Consider the following 22,539-nt stretch of genomic DNA (forward strand, 5'->3'; position numbering starts at 1 on the left):
CTTCCTGAAAGCTTTTTGCGCCTCAGTTTTGGAAACCCTTTGAGTACAAAGAGCTCATTTCCTGTGGCCGGGAAAGACGGGACAAGTTCCTGATGACAGCTCATCTCCCTCATTAAGGCGCTCATAAAAGTGTTTCAAGGAGGCTGACTTACAGCTCGACTGTTTGTCAAGATCCTCTTCTGCAAGGAGCCACTCCGGTAATTTGGTGCTAGGAGATGTGCAAGAGAAACCAGCTCCTTTGAGTCCAGGAATTATTTATGGTCCCAAGAAGAGAGTATGTCATTTGGAGAGATAACAAGACTTCACCAGCACAACAGGCTATTTAATGTGCCAGAGGGATTCGAGGCAGCATCAAAATTCCAAAACCAGTTAGGAAGGCTTGAGAGACACTGTTGTACATGTCTCTCTGTAGAGAGTTTTCTGTGTCTCTGGTTGTCTGTTTTGAAGAAAACTTTTGGGACCAGGACAGAAAAGACAAAAGCTAACAATTACAACAGTTAACCCCTAGGCCAGGATCTGAACTAAATGTTTTTTGTACAGTAATTCATTTAATTCTCACAATCTTCCAATTCTATTTTCCAAATAAGGAAATCTAGGCACCGAGAGGTTATATAATTTTCTTGACATCACACAGCCAATGAATGGCCAAGTCAAGATTTTAATCTGAGTCTATGTTTGTGCTCTTAAGCATCAAATAGTCATAATTTAGAGAGAATTGGGTTTTAAGTCAGTCCAGTAAAGTGGAAAGCATGTGTACACACACACACACACACACACTTTTCAAAATTCTTTCCAATGCCTATATAGTTTGGCATATTTCATTTAAGACTTCAGGTCCCATCCAGTCATTCATATATAGTACTTTAAACTTAAGAGAACTACTGAGCTAAAAATGTCTACATGCAGATGTTTGTGCTTTTAAGCTACCCTGCCTCTAGGTGAGCTATGGAATCCACAGGGGTGAAAATAAAGAGACAGAATTCTAGAGTGCACCTACCGACCCAGTGACTTCTCTTTTAATATTTAGCCTCTGTAACCTTAGCACATGTCACTTGTCCCAAGATATACTTGCTATAGGATTAAGAGATAAGTTTACATCTTGAAAGTTCTATTAGAGAAAGGAGTTCTAATGCCCAATCCTAAATTAAATGACACTGGTATAATGAAACTCCACAAGGCTATCTTTGGAGCCAGACAAACCTGGATTTGAACCCTAAATCTGCTATTTGCTAGCTGTGTAACCTTGGGCAATTTGTTTAATTTGCAAAAGTTTCTTAATCTGTAAAATGGTTACACCTATAATACTGCATTGAGAAGGCTGAGTTTAAAAGTTTCTAAAGAAATCAGTTTGAGAATATATGAATAATAATAATTAAGCTGGGCGAGGAGGCACAAGCCTGTAATCCCAGCCGCTAAAGAGGCTGAGGCAGGAGGATGGCGGGTTCAAAGTCAACCTCAGCAAAATAGGAGCACTAAGCAATTCAGTGAGACTCTGTCTCTAAAATAAAATAGAAAATAGGGCTGGGGATGTGGCTCAGTGGTCAAGTGCTCCTGGGTTCAATCTCTTGTACCCCTCCAAAATAATAATAATAATTAAACCTTAGCTCTTAATAGCTATCTGACCTAAGGGAGGTCGCATCCCCTCTCTAGGCCTCATTTTCCCTCATCAGTAATGTGGCTATATCTATTTTGCCTGCTAACCTCAAAAGTCATTGCAAGAAAACAGTAAGGAACTGGGCAGCTCATGTATGAGGATTTTCTCAACTGCTTGGGATACCTGGAATTGTGAAGAGGTGTTGGGAGACCCCTACTGGAGAAAAAAACTCAGGAGAGTCCTGGGCCTGAAGTCAGATCTACACCTTTGCTGTTTGGTGTGGTTGTGTGACTTTGGAGGAGTGACCTAATTTCTCTGGGACTCCGTTTTTCCTAATATCAAGTGAGGTTAACAGTACAAACTTCTCAGGTTTACCCAGAGAATCATATTCGGCAGAAAAGTATTAAGCACGTGATTAAGTACTCCGTAAGTATTTGCTGAATTTGAATCTCGTTGGCTGATCCAAACTCAGCCCCTCTCCCTACGTGGGATGGGAAAAGTACGCGGTACTGCCAAGCGGAGCTCAGGTAGAGGAGACGCTCCCCGGGGCCAGCGGACTCTTCACTCCCCCGCCCAGTCGTTGCCATGGCCACCGGTTCAGGTCGGGAGCAGCAGGGAGGCGTGTTTAGCCCAATCCCCGCCTTTCCAGAGTGACTATTGGCTAGAGCAGCCACGTGACGGCGCTGGTATGCTAATATATGGTAATAGCCCCCACGCCCCTCCTCCCCGGGCCGCGTCCGAGTAGCCAGCAGGGTGCGCGGCGCCGAGCCGAGGGGGCGGGCTGAGGGGCGGCCCCCGGGAGAGAGCGGCCAGGTGGAGGAGGAGCGCGAAGGCGACCGCAGGTAACGGGCGGGCGCGTGCGCGCTGGGGTCGGCTCGCGGCGGACCGAGAGCTCGCGGGGGACTCCCGGCGCCGCGCTGCCGGCTTAACCCTTTGGGCACCCAGCTGTCACGGAGCAGCGGGGCGCGGCTGCAGGGCCCGGCCGCGCGAGGCGGGGCATTGCCGTGGGCATCGGCGGCAGACGGCGGACGGCCTGACCCGGGATCCGCAGCGCGGGGCCCGCGCGGGGACTGAGCAGCCCGGGCGGGCGACCTTCTGACCGCGGCACGCCGGGGCCCGGGACCCAGCCAAGAGGAGGGCTGCGGCGAACTCTGCGGCCCGGGCTAGCGGGAAGCTGCGGGGAACCGGCTGAAGTCCTGGCACTCGCGCGCTTTAGGGAGCGGGGATCCGGTCCGGCGCAGAGGCCCTCCTCAGCAGCCAGTGGGCTTCGCGGCCTGCGTCTCCGCCACTGTCCCGCAGAGTGCGGGGGAAACCGGGGGTCGGGCCTGACCACTGCGCCCCCTCCTCAGCCGCGGCCTGACAGTCCAGCCGCCGGCACTTTAGACCCAGAGTCAAGCCTGGGGTCGGGCACGGGGAGGGGGGAATCCTGCGGGAAGAAGGCGAGATTGGTGCGTGGGGTCACCAGCCAAGGGAACCCGGTTATTGGTACTGGGAGGAGAGGACAGTCCCCTTAAGGAAACACAGGCCCCAAAGTATGAAAAGGAAATTTACCCAAGAAAGGCACTGGCCCCTTGTTTTCTGTGCTGGGTGATGACCTGACACCCAAGGAAAAAGGTCACTGCGGGACACCTGGATCGGGTCTGTCATGTACAGAGGAAGCAGCTGTTTTACGTGAGTTTCTAACAAATTTCTTATGAGGAAAGATTTAAATTCATCTTTCTCCCCACCCCCCTCCTAGGACTGCTACAGAAGTGACGTCTTTTAATTATTCCCCCTCCCCCAATTCACTAAGACTGGCGGCAGCTTTAGGCTCACAGTGTAATTTAGCTTTCACTGCAATAGAAATGGTAGGATGGGAGATGTGCCACTAATATTTAGTTTGCCCTGGGAGTTTTCCTGTTAGGGAAAATGTTTTCATCTCCCATGGTGATGAAAAACCTACTAATGTACCAGTCATATCAATGGAGTTTCATTTATGAGTCTAAAGCCTTTTCTTCAAAATCAAGGGAAAATGTGGTTACACATGTAAAGTACCAGGAACCAAATTGATTTTTGCAAATGAAGTGCAAATTGCACTTCCGTGTTGCTCTTGATGTCTTTTATCACACAATAAACACTTGGCATATGCCAGGCACTCTGCTATGTCTTGGGGATGCCATGATAAATAAGATAATTAGTCCTTGTCCTCAAAGAAGTAGTGGGAGAAACAAAATTGTTAGTAAAAGTGATAGCAGCATAATAGAAGAGGGAACAATTAACTGTGTAGAAGATCAGGGAAGAACACACTTAAGCAAGGTGATAAAGGATGAATAAGAGTTTGCTTTGCAAGGAAGAGTGAAAGGACTTCAAGAACAACCAAAGCAGAGGGACCAGTGAATGCAGCCACTTAAAGAATGGTTTCTCTGGGGAATGGCTTCATATTGTAACTGTGGCATTTTCCCTTTCTCTACAACATGCCTTTACCAATATTACCTAGAATTTCTCAATTCTTATTACAATTTTCCAGTGGTATTTGTTTTTCTCCCTCATATTTTACCCTCATTAGTTTTTCTGAGCCTCATTCCTGGTCTTTGTCATCTATATCTTGGCAAGAAAGTTTCCAACAAGTAGAAGTAGAAATGGGGTAGTTTACAAGACTTCCCAAGGTAGAGGGCCTGAAAACTGGGCACTAGAAGCAGCTTCCTAGGAGGACAGATCTAAGCCATACAAAAAGAGAAATGCAGGTCATAGCCAGGGAAGCAATGCTGGATGTCAAATCTGTGAGACCTAGGGAAATGAGTAATAGGATCAGAAACTAGAAGGATCTGGATCAAAAGAGGATTGGACTGTGCTGGGAGTTAGGGCAAGCCCATTGGGGACAGGGCATGAATCACGCAGATGAGTCAGAACCCACTGTGGTGTAAAACAGCTGTAGATCTGACAACTTCAAGCACCTGTGCAGAAAAGGACAGTGTTATTTCCTTGGGAAACTATTTCCAGTGCTGTCTCCTTTCTGTTCTCTCTTCCTCTTTACTACTTATCCTCTTAATCCCAATTTCTACCCATGATTCACTTTTGTAGGATTTCTTTTACTAAGGTCTTAACTAAGAGAGCAGAGAAAATCCTGTTCTTCTGCCTTAGCATGTATCTCCAGAACTATAAATAGTCCATTTTACCTCATAAGCCATCAACTTGCCAGCCTATTTTTACTTTCTGGTCATTTAGAAGCAGAGCACAAGGGTAGGTGACAAAGTTGTAAGATGGACCTTTTCTCCAGAGCTCATCTAATGTTTGAATCATTAAAGTCCTTTTAGCTTTACATAAGCCAAAATTTGTTTTTAGAATGAACTGTGGAGATTTTTTGACACTTCTCTTGTGAACTACATTACAGATTAAGCTGGGTAAAGAAGGTAACTCAGGGGTGATGTGCCTAAAGTGCTTTGCTAAGATTGACAGTTGTGTAAGTTCTAGAAAATCATGGGTAGTATTTAAGCAGTCTTCTCAATCAGTATATTTACTGAACACCTGCTTGTGTGCAAATACTGTGCTGTATTTGTGCTTTGGAGGAGACAGGAAAATGAGAGAGGTGGTGTGGTATGGGGTATTCTCAGTTAACTAGGATTTAGATCCCAGTTCTTCCAGTTACTTGCTGTATAACTTTGGGCAAGTTATTTGACTTCCGTTTCTTCATCTGTAAGAAAGCCACCTACCTCATACTATTTTGAGGAGTAAATGAAATCACAAAGATAAAGCATTAATTCAGCACATTTTGGAAGTACTAAACGTGTTATTTTAGGAGTTGAGAAAGAAAAAGATCATCATGCTGGTTATAGTGGTGCATACTTATAATCCCAGCTACTTGGGAGGTGGAGGCAGGAGGCCTGCAAGTTCAAGGCCAGCTTCAGCTACTTAGCAAGATCCTGTCTTAAAACACAAATATTTAAAAAAGCTGGGAATATAACTCAGTGGTAGAGCAGTTGCCTAGCATGTGTGAGACTCTGAGTTCAATCCCTAGTTATGATTTAAAAAAAAGAAGAAGAAAAAGAGGAGGAGGAGGAGGAAGAAGAAGAAGAAGAGGAAAGAAGAAATAGTCATGAATTATCTTAGGGCTTCAATTTTAAAAGGGAAGGGAAGAAGGGCTGTGGTTGTGGCTCAGAGGTAGTACACTTCCCTGGCATGTGTGAAGCACTGGGTTCGATTCTTAGCACCACATAAAAATAAATAAAATAAAGGTCTATCAACAACTAAAATATATATATATATATATTTATATATACACACATGTAATTTTTTTTTAAGGAAAGGGAAGAGAAGGGAAGGGAAGGAAAGGAAAAAATCAACATGAGCTATGGACTATGATTACCAAAGAAAGCTTTTTCAGAGCTATGTGAATTCTGTTGGAAGGAAAGTGGACACGATTTCCTGATGGGAAAAATAATGTTCATTAAACATTAGGTGGGGATATAGATGAAAGTTTTAGGCATCAATTAATGAGGTTAGCCAGTCTGGCAAGATCAGAGGATTTAAGTAGAAAAGTGTGAGCCTGGAAGAGTTTGTTGAAGACATATTGTCACAAGCACTGAAACGCTGTAGATGACGGAAAGCAGATTTTTGGTTAGGAAAATAGAGGTCATGAAAATAATATTTTAAAAAGATTCTCAACAGTCATTTGGAGAATAGACTTTAGTAAGGAGATAAAGAAAATTTTATAACCAGTTAGTTGGCTATTTAAAGGATGTTAGTGTGTGAGGGGATCAGGAATTGAGTAAGGGTATTGCAATGACAACAAGAAAAATGTGTCTAATAAGTATTATAAAGGAGAAATGAACTAGACTTTGTGACTGATTGGATAAGGAGGGCAAGAGATAAAGTAGCATCAAATGTAGTCTTGACCCTAGGCGAAGGATCAGCAAAAATAGGACAGAGGAAGGAAAGCCAGGGGAGAAGAGGAGATGCTAACTAATATCGTGAGAGAATGCTAGACTTTTCAATGGACATGCCCCACAAGTGTTTGGAATTTGGGGGCTAATGGTCAAAAGAGGGAAGATAGGGAATTGTATGTAGAGAAGGTAGTAACTGAAGTCATATGGTTAGCTGGGTTCACCACTGATTATGGCATAAAAATGGAAGTATGGAGAACCAAGAACTGAGGCTCAGAGATTAGCCACACTTAAGGAGAAGGAGGGGAAATGGAGCTACTACGGCAGAAAACAAGAAATATTAGAAAGGCAGAAGGACTCATTTATTCATCTAAGGCGTGCATCCTGTTCACCACTATTTGTGGTGCCCTGGTGGATGCATGGCCATGCTGCTAACCATGAGAGTGCAGTCTCACAGAAGTCACGAGAAAAAGGGTTTCAAGCTGGGAAAGTTGTTTCAAAAAGGGTTTCAAACTGGGTCCGCAGTAAGAAATTATGCAGAAAACACGGGAAACATCCATTATATTTAGGAGATAGGAGGTCGGAGTAACTTTTTGAAAGTGATAACTTTAATTTGATCGGGGCAGAGAAGCATGGATATTAAAAGCCAAAAAGGTGGGGGTGGGGGGGAATTGTAGCATGAGACGCAGATAAGAAATGGAGACAGCATGCAGATTACTCAGTGTATGTTTGGCAATAAAAGGAAGAAAAAATAGGAAAATGGTTAGAAAAAGTAGCAGAGTCAAAGAAAAGATTTAGTCTTCCCTATATGCTTCATTATTTTGTTCTAAACTGGTGTTCTTTTTCTTTTGTGACCTTAATAGCAAGTCAACAATTCATTTCTTCAACTTACTGCTTTAATAACTATCTACCTGTACATTACACTGAACAGTAATAGTATAGTTACCGTTTATTAAGTGCTAGGCATTGTGCTAAGCATTTTATATATTCTATTAAATATCCCATTTAATTCTCACAAGCTGGATTCTAATCACACAACCTCTTGGAAATATGGAGAGGTGAAATACATCGCCTACGATCGCATAGCTAATGAGTGGCAGAGATAGGATTTTGATCCAGCTCTGACTCTTCAGATTTTCTACAGGACCATGCCTTGCTGTCTCTGAAGGCAGGGCCAGCTTCACGGACATGCAACCTATGCAGTCTCCCAGGACCCTGTACTTAGAGGGGCCCTGTGCCTGATTTAGTGCTCTGTTGTTGCTGGCTTGCAATTTCAGTGATTTTTTAACAAGGGGCGCTGCGTTTTCATTTTGCACTGGGCTCCACAAATCATGTAACCATTCTGGCTGGGGTATCAATGCTGCCTTTAGGTGTAAAGCTGGGAAAGTGTGCCACGCTGTAGCCTTTATTTTGGTCAAGTGGCCCAGAGTCCTTGCTGTGTCATGATGCACAATCACATTTTCCTGTCTTCCTCTCATTTTGGTTTGGTGGTATGAAGAGGGAAAAGAGATAATTTGAATTTTAAGTGGATTCCCAGTCAGTATGAAAAGAATAGAGAATGAAGAGACAAGGAATTATTTACTCAAAATAACTTCTGGAAACTCATCCATTATATTTCAAGGGTATTATTTGATAAAGGTATAATCCTGTGCTATTTTACTCCCAATGTAAATAAAACATGAGTTCATTTCTGTTTCCTTTGTAGTCAGATGTACCCATGTGCCTATGGAAAGCTAAGGAGATCACTTTTCAAACTACTGAAACAGAAATTAGAGTTGGACAGTTTTCTGGGACTTATCTGTTCTCTTCTGGTGCCTTTTTACCCAGACTGCCACCACCCTTTCACTCCCAAAGCACAGACTGCCCTGTTTACCATAGTGTCTGGAATGCTCATTTTCTGCTCTTGCCTTTATTGCTCATTCTGTTAAAATTTCATGTACTCCCACAGACCATGAAAAACAGGAAAACTTTTTTTTTTTACATTTTCTTTCTTTTTTGCCTTTGCTTGAACCTGAAAAATTAAAAAATTAAAATTTTTATGGTTTTAGTGGTTATTATTCTCTTGAAAACAATTTTTACTCACCGTCTCGCTCCTCCTATTCTCGATCTCCCTGAGTAATGATTTAACCAAGTACTAACCAGGTCTTGACACTAACCAACCATTTGACCTAGTCCTACGTCAGCCAACCCAGATGTCCTCATGGAGGAAATCAGACAGGACTGAGATTGTGTTTCCTCCTTCCCTTACCTATCTCCTTCCTGATTGGAATGCTTGTTTTCCTTTCCTATTCCCAACATGGACCAAGTAAACCTAAGAAAATGTGAGATTAAAAATATGAAAAGATTTCCGGTGCAGTATAACTTATGGCATACTTCATGAGGCAGTTTAAGCGGCTACGTGTTCTCCATATTCTCTTGTTTGTGCTATGATATTGCTGCATAAGAAATTACTCAAAGTTTATCAGCTTAAAACAATCAGCTCCAAACAATCAGCTCCTTTATCTTTTAAGGCTCTATTCAAGCATTACTTCTCGGAAACACATCCATCTTGCTTTTATTGACTTAGTATCTTTCCTCTCTGGTCCTCCTTTGTACTCTAACATCTCATGATAGCTTTTACCACATTTTTATAATTTCTAGGGACTGTGTCTTTTTCATACCTATAGCTCCAATTTCTAAAACTATTCCTTGAACATGATAGATGCTTAATAAATGGTTGTTGAACAATCTTAAGAATAACTACTACCTTTCTTATCTTTTACACTACTCTTTAGAAAACTTAGGTGTACTGCAAAGTATCCAGCCTTGTGCCCTAGAATAAATGTATCTTTGTTCATCTTCCCATCTATAGATCTATTGTCACTGAAGGTAAAAATGTAAAGGTTTATGTCAAGGACTACTTGACATGCCAGCTCTCTGGCTCTAGTGAGGACTCAGCCTTCTCTCACTCTGTGAATCCCTGTGCCATCCCTTCTCTAAAACCAGTTGCAGATCTCATATGAAATTATATAGTTTCAAAGTCAACATTGGTTCACTTTTCAAATATTTAACTTGAGACTTTATAAAGGCAGGGTCTTTGTCTGAGTGTTAGTTGCTATATTCCCAATACCTGGCACTAGTAGCTACTTAAATACTTGGTGAATGAATTAATGGAACTCTTTTCTTGAAAACTTATGCCCATTCCTGCTATCCACGTGCTGACTTCTCATATGGCCTAGACTTTCTGCCCTGGTCCTTAATTCTTTTCTCCAATGCATAACATAGCTTACTTAGAACTAAGTTACCTTGTTGTCTCTTGGTCTTCCTAACTAATATTGGCCAGATGCCCTTGGGACAATATTCTTTTCTTTACCTCTAACCAGAAACATCTAGCATATCTATTAATTGTGTTTTAAAATATTGAACTAAAGAGAATTGCACTCAAATTTCTAAAGTGAATATGTCCTTTTTAAGAATGAGTTTTGGGGACTGGGATTGTGGCTCAGCAGCAGAGTGCTTGCCTCATATGTATGGGGCACTGGGTTCGATCCTCAGCACCACATAAAAATAAATAAATAAAATAAAGGTATTGTGTCCATCTACAACTAAAAAATATTTTAAAAAAAGAATGAGTTTTGGGCATAAAACAGGGTCTAAACTTTTTTGTAAGTTTATTGGAATGATTGACTTGTAAGCTTCAGCAGTTCAATGCAAATTAATTTTTATACCAACCAGTGAATCAAAGGAGGGGAGGGAAATGAATGGATGTGTAAATATGGTTGCCAGGGCAACTTTTCCTGACAGAAGAGAGACCTCACAGGAATTTATACCGTCCCTAAGAAGCAATGTAACCTGATCTTCCTCTGTTCTTTCTGATGGGAGAAGGACATGAAGAAACCCTAGGTGCAGATAAATGGGGCTTGAGACTTAGATACCTAAGGTGTAAGTTCTCCAAGTTAGTGGAGTTCTTCAGGGCACCTGACAACTAGCATAAGGCTCCTGTTCCTTTTAAGGAACCATCTGGAAATGCAGAATTTCTGTGAACCCATCTCTGAAATAGTATTTCTTTATTCAACAATAATTTATTTGGCATTTTCTAAGGTCCATTGCCCAGAAGGGAATATAATTGTAAGAGGTTAATAACTATTTGGAGGTAATGGATTACACCTAGTGAATGTTCCTTCAATTTTGCTGTAAATTACTTCTTTGAATAGAGGATGACATGGAATTAATTAAATATTTAATGTTTTATAAAAAATAAAATTGACTTCTGTAGAAAAAACATAACACAAGTGTATCTTGTGCTGTATTTGTGTTCTTCAGCCATTGCTCCTGAGAACAGCCTAACTTGCTGATTCGTAAAGCCTTACCCTAAGGTAGAAGTTCATCTAGTGGCAGTGTCACCTTTACTGTGGATTTAGTAAACATGAAAGACAAGTCCATCTTCTTAAAGGCTAAAATCACAAAACTCTTCTAATTTTTGCTATAGGTGGTGGGTAGATTGAGAATTTAAAATCTTGTCTACAAGATGTGGTTGAAATATCAAACCTTGCCCCATATCTGAAGCCTATTATTCACTGCTGCTTTACTTTTCTTTTCACTTTTATTTTGTGTTCAGTTATAATAAGGCTGGCATTTGTTTGAAGAAAAAAAAAACATATAACTTTAAAGCCTTTTAATCCTTTAATGTACTGAGGTTTTGTTTGGTGCCTGCTAGCTTTCATTGGCCTGCAGGGAGGCAGGAGGTGAGGGTAGCAGCAGGGACACTGAAGCCAGAATGCTTGGGTTCCAGCCTGCCTCTGCCACTCTTTAACTGTGACTTTCATTCTTCAACTCTCACTCTGTGCTTCCTTCTTCTTTTGTATATTGGGGATAATCATGGCTCCTACTTCTAAGAATTATGGAACTAGATAGGTTAATACATGTAAGGTGCATAGAAAGACTTTGTAAATTTTTCTTTTTACTATTTCCTGTGACCTCCAAGATAGTAGAGTTGATTCCCTTTAAAGGAAGAGAAAGTTGAGATGTATAAATGTATAATAACTTCCCCAAAGTTGTTCAGTAAGATTGGCTCATTATTCTTACACTTAGTGTGGCACTGAAATTTCCTATTCCGCTTTATAAAAGAGAAAGAAATTGAGAATTAGAGTAAAAGGGAAGAATTTTGCTTTTGGAGCATTTTTGACATAGAAATTACTTCACAAAAGACACTGAAGCACATGAAAATGAATTTTCTCTCTCAAAGGCAGAATGAATGTGAGAAATGATTGGAATATATATAAGAGAATATCATTTTGAGCCAGGGTTGTAGTATATCCAGCCCTATTATTGATAACAGGGAACTATTGGATGGCAGTACAACAGCTGCCAATCATGTCAAAATCTTCTAATTATACAGGTGAACTTACCCATCCCTCACAGATTTTTAGTATCCTATTCTGTCTTGTTCACCTGAATATATAAGCTTTATTTCTATTTTTGGCCTTTAAATCTATTTATTTATCCAAGAAACATCTTTAAACTTCTTTACCTCATTTTTATGGATGCTAAGATGGACACAACCCTACCCATAGGTCTCTAGAGACAGACACAGAAATTTTAATTCTGTATTGTGGTTAGTGCCATTACAGGAATATGGGTAAGAGGTCCAACAGCTTACTAGAGGGACCACTTTGCTCTGCAGAGAAATGTTAGGAAAATTTTTCTGGCGAAAGTGACTTTTGAGATGATGATTGACCCATAGGGAGGGACTTCCCAGGCCAACAGGAGGCAGTATGTGCCTAAGTGGGGCGTCTGCCGGTGAGAGCATATGTGGGAACTCCAAACAACCCTGAGGATGGCAGTGCAGCATGAGCAGGGTAGTCACAGAAACCAGGACTCAGATCACTAAAGTCTGGGAATTTTAGACTTGATGATGCTACTAAACCACCTCAAGAGTGGCATGATCAGATTTGCCTTTTAGGAAGATCACTCGTGGCATCACTGTTCCCAATTATGCTGCTTGGTTCGTTTTGAGGTTAAATATTATGAAGACAGGAACCAACTAACATAACACGGATAGTAATTTCAGCAAACACAGATGAAGTACTTACCTTGTGCCTGGTTCTGATATAAGCAATTGAAATATATTTATTCATTTTATCCTCGTAACAACTATACTATTATTATCTCCATTTGTAGATGGGAAGTTTAAAGCACAGAGAAATTGGTAACTTGGTAAAAGTCATGTGACTAGCAAGTAGGAGGGCTGAGACCTGAACCCTGGCAGTCTGGCGCCCACAGTCCATGCTGTTGAGCACTGTGCCACACAGGGCATTACACTTGGGAACTGGTCAACAGAAGATATGTGACAATGTCTAGTCCTTTCACTCTTGCGGCACCCCTTCTTTGTGTTTCTGCTTTTCGCTGTGTCCTCTTTCATTATCTTTTACCATTAATATCTTTTTATCTTTTATTAATATCCTTGTATAGTTTTGGTATCAAGGTAACTCTGAGAAGGCAAGAGTTTCCTTCTTTTTCTGTTTTCTAGAAGGGTTCATATAGTGTTGGCATTATATCTTCCTCTTTTTTTTTTTTTTTGGTACCAGGAATTGAACCACCTGGCACTGAGCCATATCTCCAGCCCTTTTTATTTTTGCTTTTGAACCTGAAATCCTCTTACCTCAGCCTCCTGAGCCACTGGGATATGGCATGCATCACCATGCCCTGCCCTTTCTTGAATATTTAATAGAATTCACCAGTGAAGTTATCTGGGTTATCTGGACCATGAGTTGTCTTTGTGGAAAGGTTTTAAGCCAAGAATTAAGGTTCTTTAGTAGATTCAGGGGTATTCAGGTTTTCTCTGTCTTCTTGAGTGAACTCGGATAGTTTGTGTCTTTCCAGGAGTTTATCCATTTCACCTAAGTTGTTTAATTTATTGGCATAAACTACTTTATACTAGTGTCTTATTGTCCGTTAGTATCTATAGAATTTCTTTCATTACTACTATTGATAATTTGTGTCTTCTATTTTGTTTCTGATCCCTCTCACTAGAAGTTTATTGATATTATTGATCTTTTTCAAAGACCCAACTTTTCATTTCATTGATTTTTATCTGTCATTTTTCTGCTATTTCATTAATTCCAATTCTCATTAATATTTCTTTTCTTATGCTTACTTTGTATGTTATTTGTTCTTCTTTTTCTAGCTTCTTAAGGTTTGAGACCTTTCTTCTTTTCTACTATAGGTATTTATTCCTATAAAATCCTTGTATTAGCTATATCCCACAAATTTTTTTCTGTCATGTTTTTATTTTATTAGGTTCAAAATATTTTCTGATTCTTCTTTGACCCATGAGTTATTTTGAAGCGCATTGTTGGTTTCCAAATACTAGGGATTTTCCTATCAGCTTTTTCTTGTCAGTTCTAAGTACACTTCTGTTAGGCTCAGTTAATATATTTTGTATGATTTCAATTCTCCCAAATTTAATGAGAACTTTATGGTTCAGAATGTGAATTCCATTGTCATTAAGTAGAGTGTTCTATATATCTATATTAGGTTAGTAGTGTTATTCAATTCTTTTGTATCTTTATTAATTTTAACGTCTGCTTGATCTAACAATGACTAAAAGAGGAGTTTTGAAACTTCCAATTATAAATGTAAATTTGTCTTTTCCTCCTTTTAGTTCTACGAGTTCTCCCCTTATGTGTTGTGAAACTGTTGCTGGTGCATGCACATTTGGGATTGTATGCCCTTTTGATGAATTGACCCTTTTATCATTATAACATCATCTTATTTTTCCCTAGTAATATTCCTTGTTCTGCAGTCTACTTTGTTCAATATTGATAAAGTCATTTTGGCATGTTTTTTGTTTGCATGGTATATTTTCTCCACCATTTTATTTTTAACCTATATGTGTCTTTATATTTAAAATTGGTTTCTTATAGAGTGTGTATATTTGCCTTTTGATCCAATATAACAATTTCTTCCTTTTAATTGGAATGTTTATTTATATTTATATCTGTCATAATTATTGGTATGGCTGGCTTTAAATTGATGATTTTGCTATTTTTTTCTGTTTACCCCATCTATTCTTTTTTTAAATTTTTTCTCTTATTTTAGATTGAGTTTCTTATTTATAACTCCATTTTATCTTCATTATTGCTTATTGCCTGTTGTAGTTTAGATCTGAAATGTCCCCAAAGGCCCTTGTGATGAAGGCTTGTTCCCTAGCATGGTACTATGGGTAGGTGGTGAAAACTTTAAGAGGTGGACCCAGTGGGAGAATGTAGATCACTGGTGATGTGCCGCAGCAGGGACTGTGGGACCCTGGTCTCTTCCTCTCTCAATCTCTTTCACTCCCCTGCTATGAGATGATCAGGCTTCCTCCCCCACATGCTCCCACCATGATATTCCATGTGACTACAGGCTCAGAGCAATGGGACCAATGAGTAATAGACCGAGACCTCCAAAACCCTGAGCCAAAAGAAAACATTTCTCTCTATAAGTTGATTATCACAAGTATTAGTTAGAGTAATGGGATGCAAATACATTGCCTTTATGTCTTTATCATTTTTTTTGTGGCTGCTTTTATAATATCTCTTTTATTTATTTACATGTTCAAATAATATTGTATCACTTTGTATATACTGAAAGTACTTTAAAACTTTACACTGCCATTTTCCCCCTTCTATCTGCTATTGTCATATATTTCATTTAATATGCTGTCACTTTTGCTTTAAATGGTCAATTATTTTTAAAAGATATTTTAAAGTGGGAAAACAAGTAACCCACCTGTGTACTGTTTCAGACATTCTTTATTTCTTTATGTTATTGAATGCCATGACCTTGGTAAATTCACATTGGTTCCAAAAGGTTTTGAATATCTTCCTTAGAATTTTCTACAAATTCAATCATGTTGTCTGCAAATAAAAAGTTTTTCTTCTTCCTTTCTAATCCTCATGCCTTTTTTTACCCATCATTTTGTATTTTGTATTTTGGGACAAGGGATGCTCAACCTGTACTTTGTTTTTTGTTATCAGTTTCCTTTAGCTTCAAGAACTTCTTTTCATACTTTTAGTAGTGCAAATATGCTAAAATTAATTCTTTCCATGTTCATCTGTCTGAAATGTTCTATTTTATTTTCATTTTGAGAGATAGTTGGCTGGGCAAAGAATTCTAGCTTGGCAGGGTTTTTGTTTGGTTGTAGTTGGTGTTGTTTGGGGGGGGGGGGTTCTTTATTCCAGTACTCTCTTGCCTGCCAAAGCTCATAAGAAATCTGTAATTTTTATCTTTGGTCTTCTGTAATGTGTCTTTTTCCCTGTCAACTTTTAAGATTTTCATTTTATCACCTTAGAAATTTGATTATGATGTTATTGGGATCATTTTCTTTATATTTATTCTGCTTATATTTGGGCTTCTTGGATCAAATACAGAAATGTTTAAATATTTTAAATTTTAAAAATTTTATTCCCTTCCTCTCAGATCTCATTTCCTTCTGGAACTTCAATCCCCAAAATATCAGATTTCTTAGTGTTGTCCTACAAGTCGTTGACGCTCTGCCCATTTTTATTCAGCCTTCTAGGCTTCATTCTGGATAATTTCTAATGCTGTAAGCCTTTGAGTTCACTGATTTTTTTCCTGAAATTTCTAATCTGTTATCAATCTCATTCAGTCTATTTTTCATTTGAGATGTTGTGTTTTTAGTCACTAGAAGTTTAATTTCAGTCTTTTTTATGTTTTCTTTTTCTCTTGTTCTCATTTCATGTTTTTGCTACTTCTTGAACACATGGAACATATTTTTCTAAAGATATTTAAATACCTTATGTGCTAGTTTTTTCATCCCTGTGACTTCTGGGTCTATTTTTATTTATTTACTTTTTTATCTTGATTAAGGGTCTTTATTTATTTATTTATAGTGCTGGGGTTGAACCCAGGGCTTTGTGTGTGCAAGGTAAGCACTCTACCAACTAAGCTATATCCCCAGCCCAAGGGGTCTTGTCTTTTTGTTTTTCTGAATGCCTTATGATTTTTTATTAGATACCAGGCACTGTGAATTTTATATTTTTCATTGCTAGATTTTGTTATATTCCTTTAATTAGCTTTGGCTTTTGTTTTGGAATACAGTTTAGTTACTTAAACATAAACTATTAACAGCCCTGTGTCAACACTGGAGTTGTTCTGTCTACTCTTTTCAAATAGTCTTCAGTAGTTTTCTTTCATGCATGTGTAGATTAGTACTTAGCCAAAAACTCGAGGGAGGCCTGTCTGTGGAACTCTAGGGTGTTTCTCTTTCTCTCCATGCTTTTCTTCCCTTCCTCCCCAGCCCTTCTCTCTGGTTCTTTGTTCTACAAATTTAAGCCATTTTGCCCTTCTTGATCTCTTTTCTCAGTCTCCTCAACCCAGGGAAACCCCTGGACTGGTTGTGTGTTCCCTTCTGCATTGCATCCTGGAAATGCCTTCAAGCAGCAAATGGGTAATTCATAGGGCTCACTTTGTTTCCTTTTTTCCCAGAGACCACAGGCCTGTCAGCTACTGCCTAGAAACCATTGCTTCTATACTTTGTCCAATTTTTTAATTGTGTACAGTAGGAGGGTAAATCTGGTCCCTGATTCTCCATCCTCTAGGTAGAAGTCTCTAACATTTTTTAGGGACCTTACATATTGACAGTAGATTGCTTTCTTTAAAGAGCTCTCACTGTAAGACACGGCTTTTGAAGAGTTAAAAAGTAGATCTGTATTTAAAGTAATAAAAATTGTATATCTAAATAAATCAAAATATGATTTAGGAAATTTAGATCTTCCCCACATGGCTATCTATCATATGACTGGAGACTAATTCATTGTTATAGAATTGCAGGGGGTTGAAAAGTAGTTTCAGAAGAGGGCTAAAGCAGACCAAATTGTGACTTACTGAGGAACTGTGGTTGCTCAGAGCTGTACCCAGTCACTGAATCTTAGCTACAAACCCTTCATTGCCTTACTGTCTATTTAAATCCTTTGTCAGTGTTCTTCAGGGTTTAAATTTTTATTTTGATGTTTCATCCATTATTCAAACAAGGAGTAAAACACTCAGAACCAATGTGATAAAGATCAAAATCATAGTGAGAAAGTCAGACAAATAAAATGCTAACAATATTTAAACTGTGGTAGTCTCCACTAACTACTGTTTAACACCAGAATTAATGTTTTTCTCCAGATCCTTGCTGGCTGCACTGAAATTAAGTGAGGCTAATGATAATAATCCATCCTTGGGCCAACTTCTGTGGAGCAATAGATCAACCTCAACTATTAACCTTTCGTGTGAGTATGTGTGGTATGTGCGCATGTATGCAAGAGACAGAAAGTGCATGTGCAAGTACACATGCTCCCTGACTTATTTTGTACCTTGTATATGCCGGGCATCTCAACCATCATGACAACCCTGTAAATTCAGGTTTTTAGGTATACATCTCAGACATTTAATGAAAAAACTGAGATCCAGAGATACTAAATGACAAGTCCAAGTTTTCCCACTACACCACACTATCTCTTACAATGCCATACAGCATTACCATATGTAGTATCAGAATTCAGCCGACAACAGACCACAAACAACCTTGGGCCATGCATCTTGCAGTCGTGTACCCTGAGCTACAAAAGGCAAGTAAGACAGTGTTGGATGGATAATCATAGTGTCTTTCATTAGGAAATAATTTGAAGTTTATAATTCACATGCAGCAAATCAAAACAACAATGAAGTAGTTAAGGCAGTAGTACATTATTTTCTTTACTTAGGCCAATTTAACTGAAAGAGACTGATGCGTGCCCAACACTATATTACCTGTTGCTAGATAGGCCTTTAAGTTTGAGGTTATAGTCACTATTAACAATGTCTGTGTTTGCACCTTTATCTGTTAAATTGATGGTCTTCATAAAGACCTTCACATTTGAGATTGTACAATGGAATAATTTTTCTGTAGTTGACTTCTAGCTGTGCCATTCTGTATAAGATCCTACATCAACTACAGGTCAAGTATCCCTTATCTGAAATGCTTAAGATATTTGTATTTGGGGGTTTGGATTTTTTTTTATTTTTTATTTTTTCAAATTTTGGAATATTTGCACATAAATGATGAGATGTTTTAGGGAAGGGACCCAACTCTAAATATGAAATTAATTTTTGTTTCTTATAATATATATTATCCTGAAGGTAACTTTATATAATGTATTTAATAATTTTGTACATGAAACTGAATTTTATGGCATGAAATTTTCCACTTAAGTATTATGTTGGTACTCAAAATCTTCAGATTCTGGAGCACTTTGGATTTTAGTATGGTCAAGGTATGCTCCACCTGTATTTTGCTTGCAGTCATCTTGATTTTGCTCATGATGATGAAGCTGCCTCGGGCTCCTCCTTCAGCTTCTCGCTGCCTGTGTTGGTGTCCATTGTTGGTAGATTGCTGTTATTATAGGAACTCATAATTAGATAGTAAGTTCAATGAATGCTTGTTAATTTATCAATTCTAGGTATCTTATTATTTCTACTATTATTGGTACAGACAACCTTGAGTATGGCTACTTAAAAACCCATATATAAAGTCCTTGGTGATAACCTTGAGTTTCTCCTATAAAGATACAAACACTAACAGATTTACTTTGGCTTGTGGCTAATCGGGTATTAGTGCCTTGCTTTCAAATCCTTCACAATTTTAAAATAGTTTCTGCATTTATCAGTGAGCAGTGCTCTCTTTCATATTGTTTTTTGGTATTATACATAGGTTGTATTGAACTTGAATTTGCCATTTATTGGGATAGAGAATTGTAAGGGTACATATATCTGGTACTGTGTTCGTCAGGAGTTTTTCTCAGTGTGAAACATGCTGGCCTATGTAAGGATTATATCTACAACATTGATTTTATTAGATAGTGGTCATGTCATGCTTTTGTATATAGAATGGAGACTCAGGATTTTTTTTTTTTTTAAATTCCTCATCTCCAAAATTTAGGGTGAAACTAGTGGTAATTAAATAGAAGGGGAGAAATTATGTTTAGTGTTTACATATATATGTGTGATAACACTTTGATTATTTTTTAATTTTTATTTTATTATTTTTAAATTTGTACTTTTTATTTTTAATTAACAAATCAATGTACATATTTATGGGGTACAGTGTGATAATTTAATATACTACACTTATACAATGTATAAAGATCAAATCAAGGTGATTAGCTTCTCCATCTTCTTATATATTTTATCCTTTCTTTGTGTTTGAAGCATTTAAGCTCCTCACTTTAGTTCTTCATAAAATATATAATGGGTTGCTATAAACTGCAGTAACCCAACCATGCTGCAGAACACTACATTTTATTATTCCTATTTATCACCCATAGTCCAACCTCTCTCTATCCACCCACCACACTCTTCCTTGTCTCTATCTCTGTCCTTTCTTCTTGCTTGAGAGAAACTGTCTCAACTTGTATATATGACTGAGAACATAAAGCATTTTTCTTTCTGTGTCTGGCTTATTTTACTTAACATAATTACCTCTGACATTGTCCATTTTGCCACAAATGACAGGATTTCATTATTTTTTAGGCTGAATAATATTTCATTGTTTATATTTACCATTGTTTCTTTATCCATTTATCTGCCGATGAACATCTGGGTTGATTCCGTATCTTGACTATTACAAATAGTAAGCCTTGGTTTTTAAGTTACCATATAAATATTAGTTAAGAAGTCCTCTTCAGGACCAGACTGCCTGAACTTGAACCCTAGCTCTTCCAGTCACTAATTGTAAGTGTGACTTTGGTCAAGTTACTTAACCTCTCTGTGTTATTGTACCCTGTGACCTTGGTAAATTCACTTTAATTCTAATAGTAGTTGTTCAATAGATTCCTTAGGATTTTCTACAAATTCATTCATTTTGCCTACAAGTGAAGACAGCTTTACTACTTCTTTTTTAAACCTTTATGCTTTTCTTACTTACTTTGTTGTGCTGGCTAGCACCTCCAATGTAATATTAAATGAACAATTGAATTCTATTCCCAGTCTTAGGGGAAAAACATTCAGTCTTTCACTATATAAACATGATGTCAGTGTAGACTTTTGTTATGTGATCTTTTTGAAATTGAGGACATTTTCTTCTATTTCTAGTTTGCTTAGAGTTGTTATGATGACTGAGTACTGAATTTTGTCAAATGATTTTCATCTATCTATGGGGATAATCATATGCTCACCTTCTTTGTTAATATGGTGATTTATATTGATTGATTTTTTTCAAATGTTAGAATTTCTCTTAATATAACAAAAAGAAATTGAGATATTCCATTATCCTTTTTTTTGTGCATTTGTTGGGAACTGGCAGTATTTTAAGATAGTTCAAAATCTCTAGGCTTATTCTCTGTCTCTCAGTTATAAAGACAATATGTTAAAGACATAATAGACAACAATAATATACCCTTTAGGGGAGAAACAAATGATTATATTGAGACTTTCTAACTGGTGATTTAAATTTTGTGATGAAATAAAAACTGTAATAATATAGTATTTACACTAGCTTCCTGATCATTTAATTCTCCCATAATTCACAGAAAAGCAATTTTAATACTTTTGAGATCTTCCTTTTCAAATAAATGAACACACTGGGTAATGAAGCTGACTAGGTAACACATAATTGTTGAGATGTAATTCACTCCATATTTAGAAATATTTTAGAGTGGCAATTATAATAAGCACAAGTGTCCAAGTGATAAAATGCTCAGTTCTTCATTGCATGATAAACAAAATGGGGACTTCCGTAGTTGACACCTTGATTTGTCACGTTTGCTGTTCAACTGTGGCCATCATATGATGTTCGTTCTCTTTATAGGAAGGTATTTTGGTTGTTTGTTACTAGGTATTATAAGGCCTGTCTTGTCATAGTGACTGCTATTTTTGTAAAGAAAGTGGTTTAAAATAAGTGTTCAAATATAGAAAGAATGATTCATTCCCCTGTTGCCAGGGCCAGTACTACAAATGGAAATCGCACTGAGGGAGACATCAGCTGATTGAGTCTTCCGTTAGGTTTTATTTTCATAGCCTTTGATTCCTAAAGCCATAGCTTGCCCATTGCCTCAACAAATGCATTGTACAAACACAACTGAATCACATAGGTGAGTACGTGGCTGAAGGCAGCTCTGGAATCTTGTGAAGCTTCCCCTATGTGAGCTGCATCAGCTCTCTCACAGGATTGGTCTTTTCAGTTTCCAGAAGCAGCATGGCCTGCTCCATTCAGCTGCCATGCCTACCCCATTCTTTAACTCTGTCTCTCGCTCCCTGAGCATCATTCACAAAGACAGTCTGCTCTAAGGAGAGGCACAGCCAGCTGAGGAAGGAGGCGAGGGAATCATGCCAATCAGAGGGGAAGAGTAAGACATTAAAAATGACATCACTGCAGTAATCCCATAGGGACTGAAACAAATTGAGCTGGTAGGTTTTTCCTGGAAATTCCAGCTCTTTCCAGGCATTTGTTTTTCTCTGTAAGAGCAGGGCAGGTTTGAGTCTTTTTATGTGACAGGCCATTCAGCAGAAGCAGTTAAGCCTACACAAAACTACTAAATAAATAACAGGCCTTCCAGCATATACTTCATGTAAAATGATATGAAGTCATTATAGTTTTTTCCTTATGGTATTCTTTAAAAATCTTTTATTTAACTTGGTGCAACAGAAATTATAAGGTAGGGATAGTTTAAAAGGAAGACTATTTGATAGAAAATGATCACATTTGAAGTATTTGTTATTCTCTTAACATTATGTGGGTAGATTTCTGGTTCTTAGCAATCAGTACAGTTCAATAAATATGTATTATGACCCACCCACTCATGGATGAGTGCCACTCTTTATTTTGTGTAGGCCATCTGAGACAGAGGATGGAATTAGAAGATAATCACTGATTGGGGATGGATTGGACCTGGAAAGCACTGGTCAGGGGTGGCTAATAATAGGCAATAGATATAAAGGAACTCTAGGGGTTTTTTTAATAATAAATGTTGTTTTTTCTAATTACAAAAGTAATATGTTTTCATTATAGAAGATTCAGATAAGCAAAGTCAATTTTAGAAACCTATTATGAAAGCACCCTAAAGTAATGCTGTTACCATTTTG

General features: G+C 38.3%; 1 protein-coding gene across 3 annotated transcripts in view; it reads left to right on the forward strand.

Annotated features, from left to right (window-relative positions):
* Positions 1-2,341: 2,341 nt before the first annotated feature.
* Phc2 (polyhomeotic homolog 2) overlaps positions 2,342-22,539 on the forward strand; it is a 104,169-nt gene continuing 83,971 nt past the window's right edge. The window contains exons 1-2 of one of the 3 annotated variants that reach the window (XM_046468775.2): positions 2,342-2,436; positions 17,608-17,711. The gene's annotated coding sequence lies outside the window, so the exon portion shown is untranslated. Of the gene's footprint in view, positions 2,437-2,732; positions 3,266-17,607; positions 17,712-22,539 lie in introns of those variants that run through there. The other 2 variants (XM_046468774.2, XM_046468776.2) reach the window with 2 other exon arrangements.

This window comes from Marmota monax, unplaced genomic scaffold, assembly GCF_021218885.2.
Source record: "Marmota monax isolate L192 unplaced genomic scaffold, Marmota_monax_Labrador192_F-V1.1 WCK01_AAM20220418_F8-fsc00008, whole genome shotgun sequence".
Taxonomy (NCBI): Eukaryota; Metazoa; Chordata; class Mammalia; order Rodentia; family Sciuridae; genus Marmota; species Marmota monax.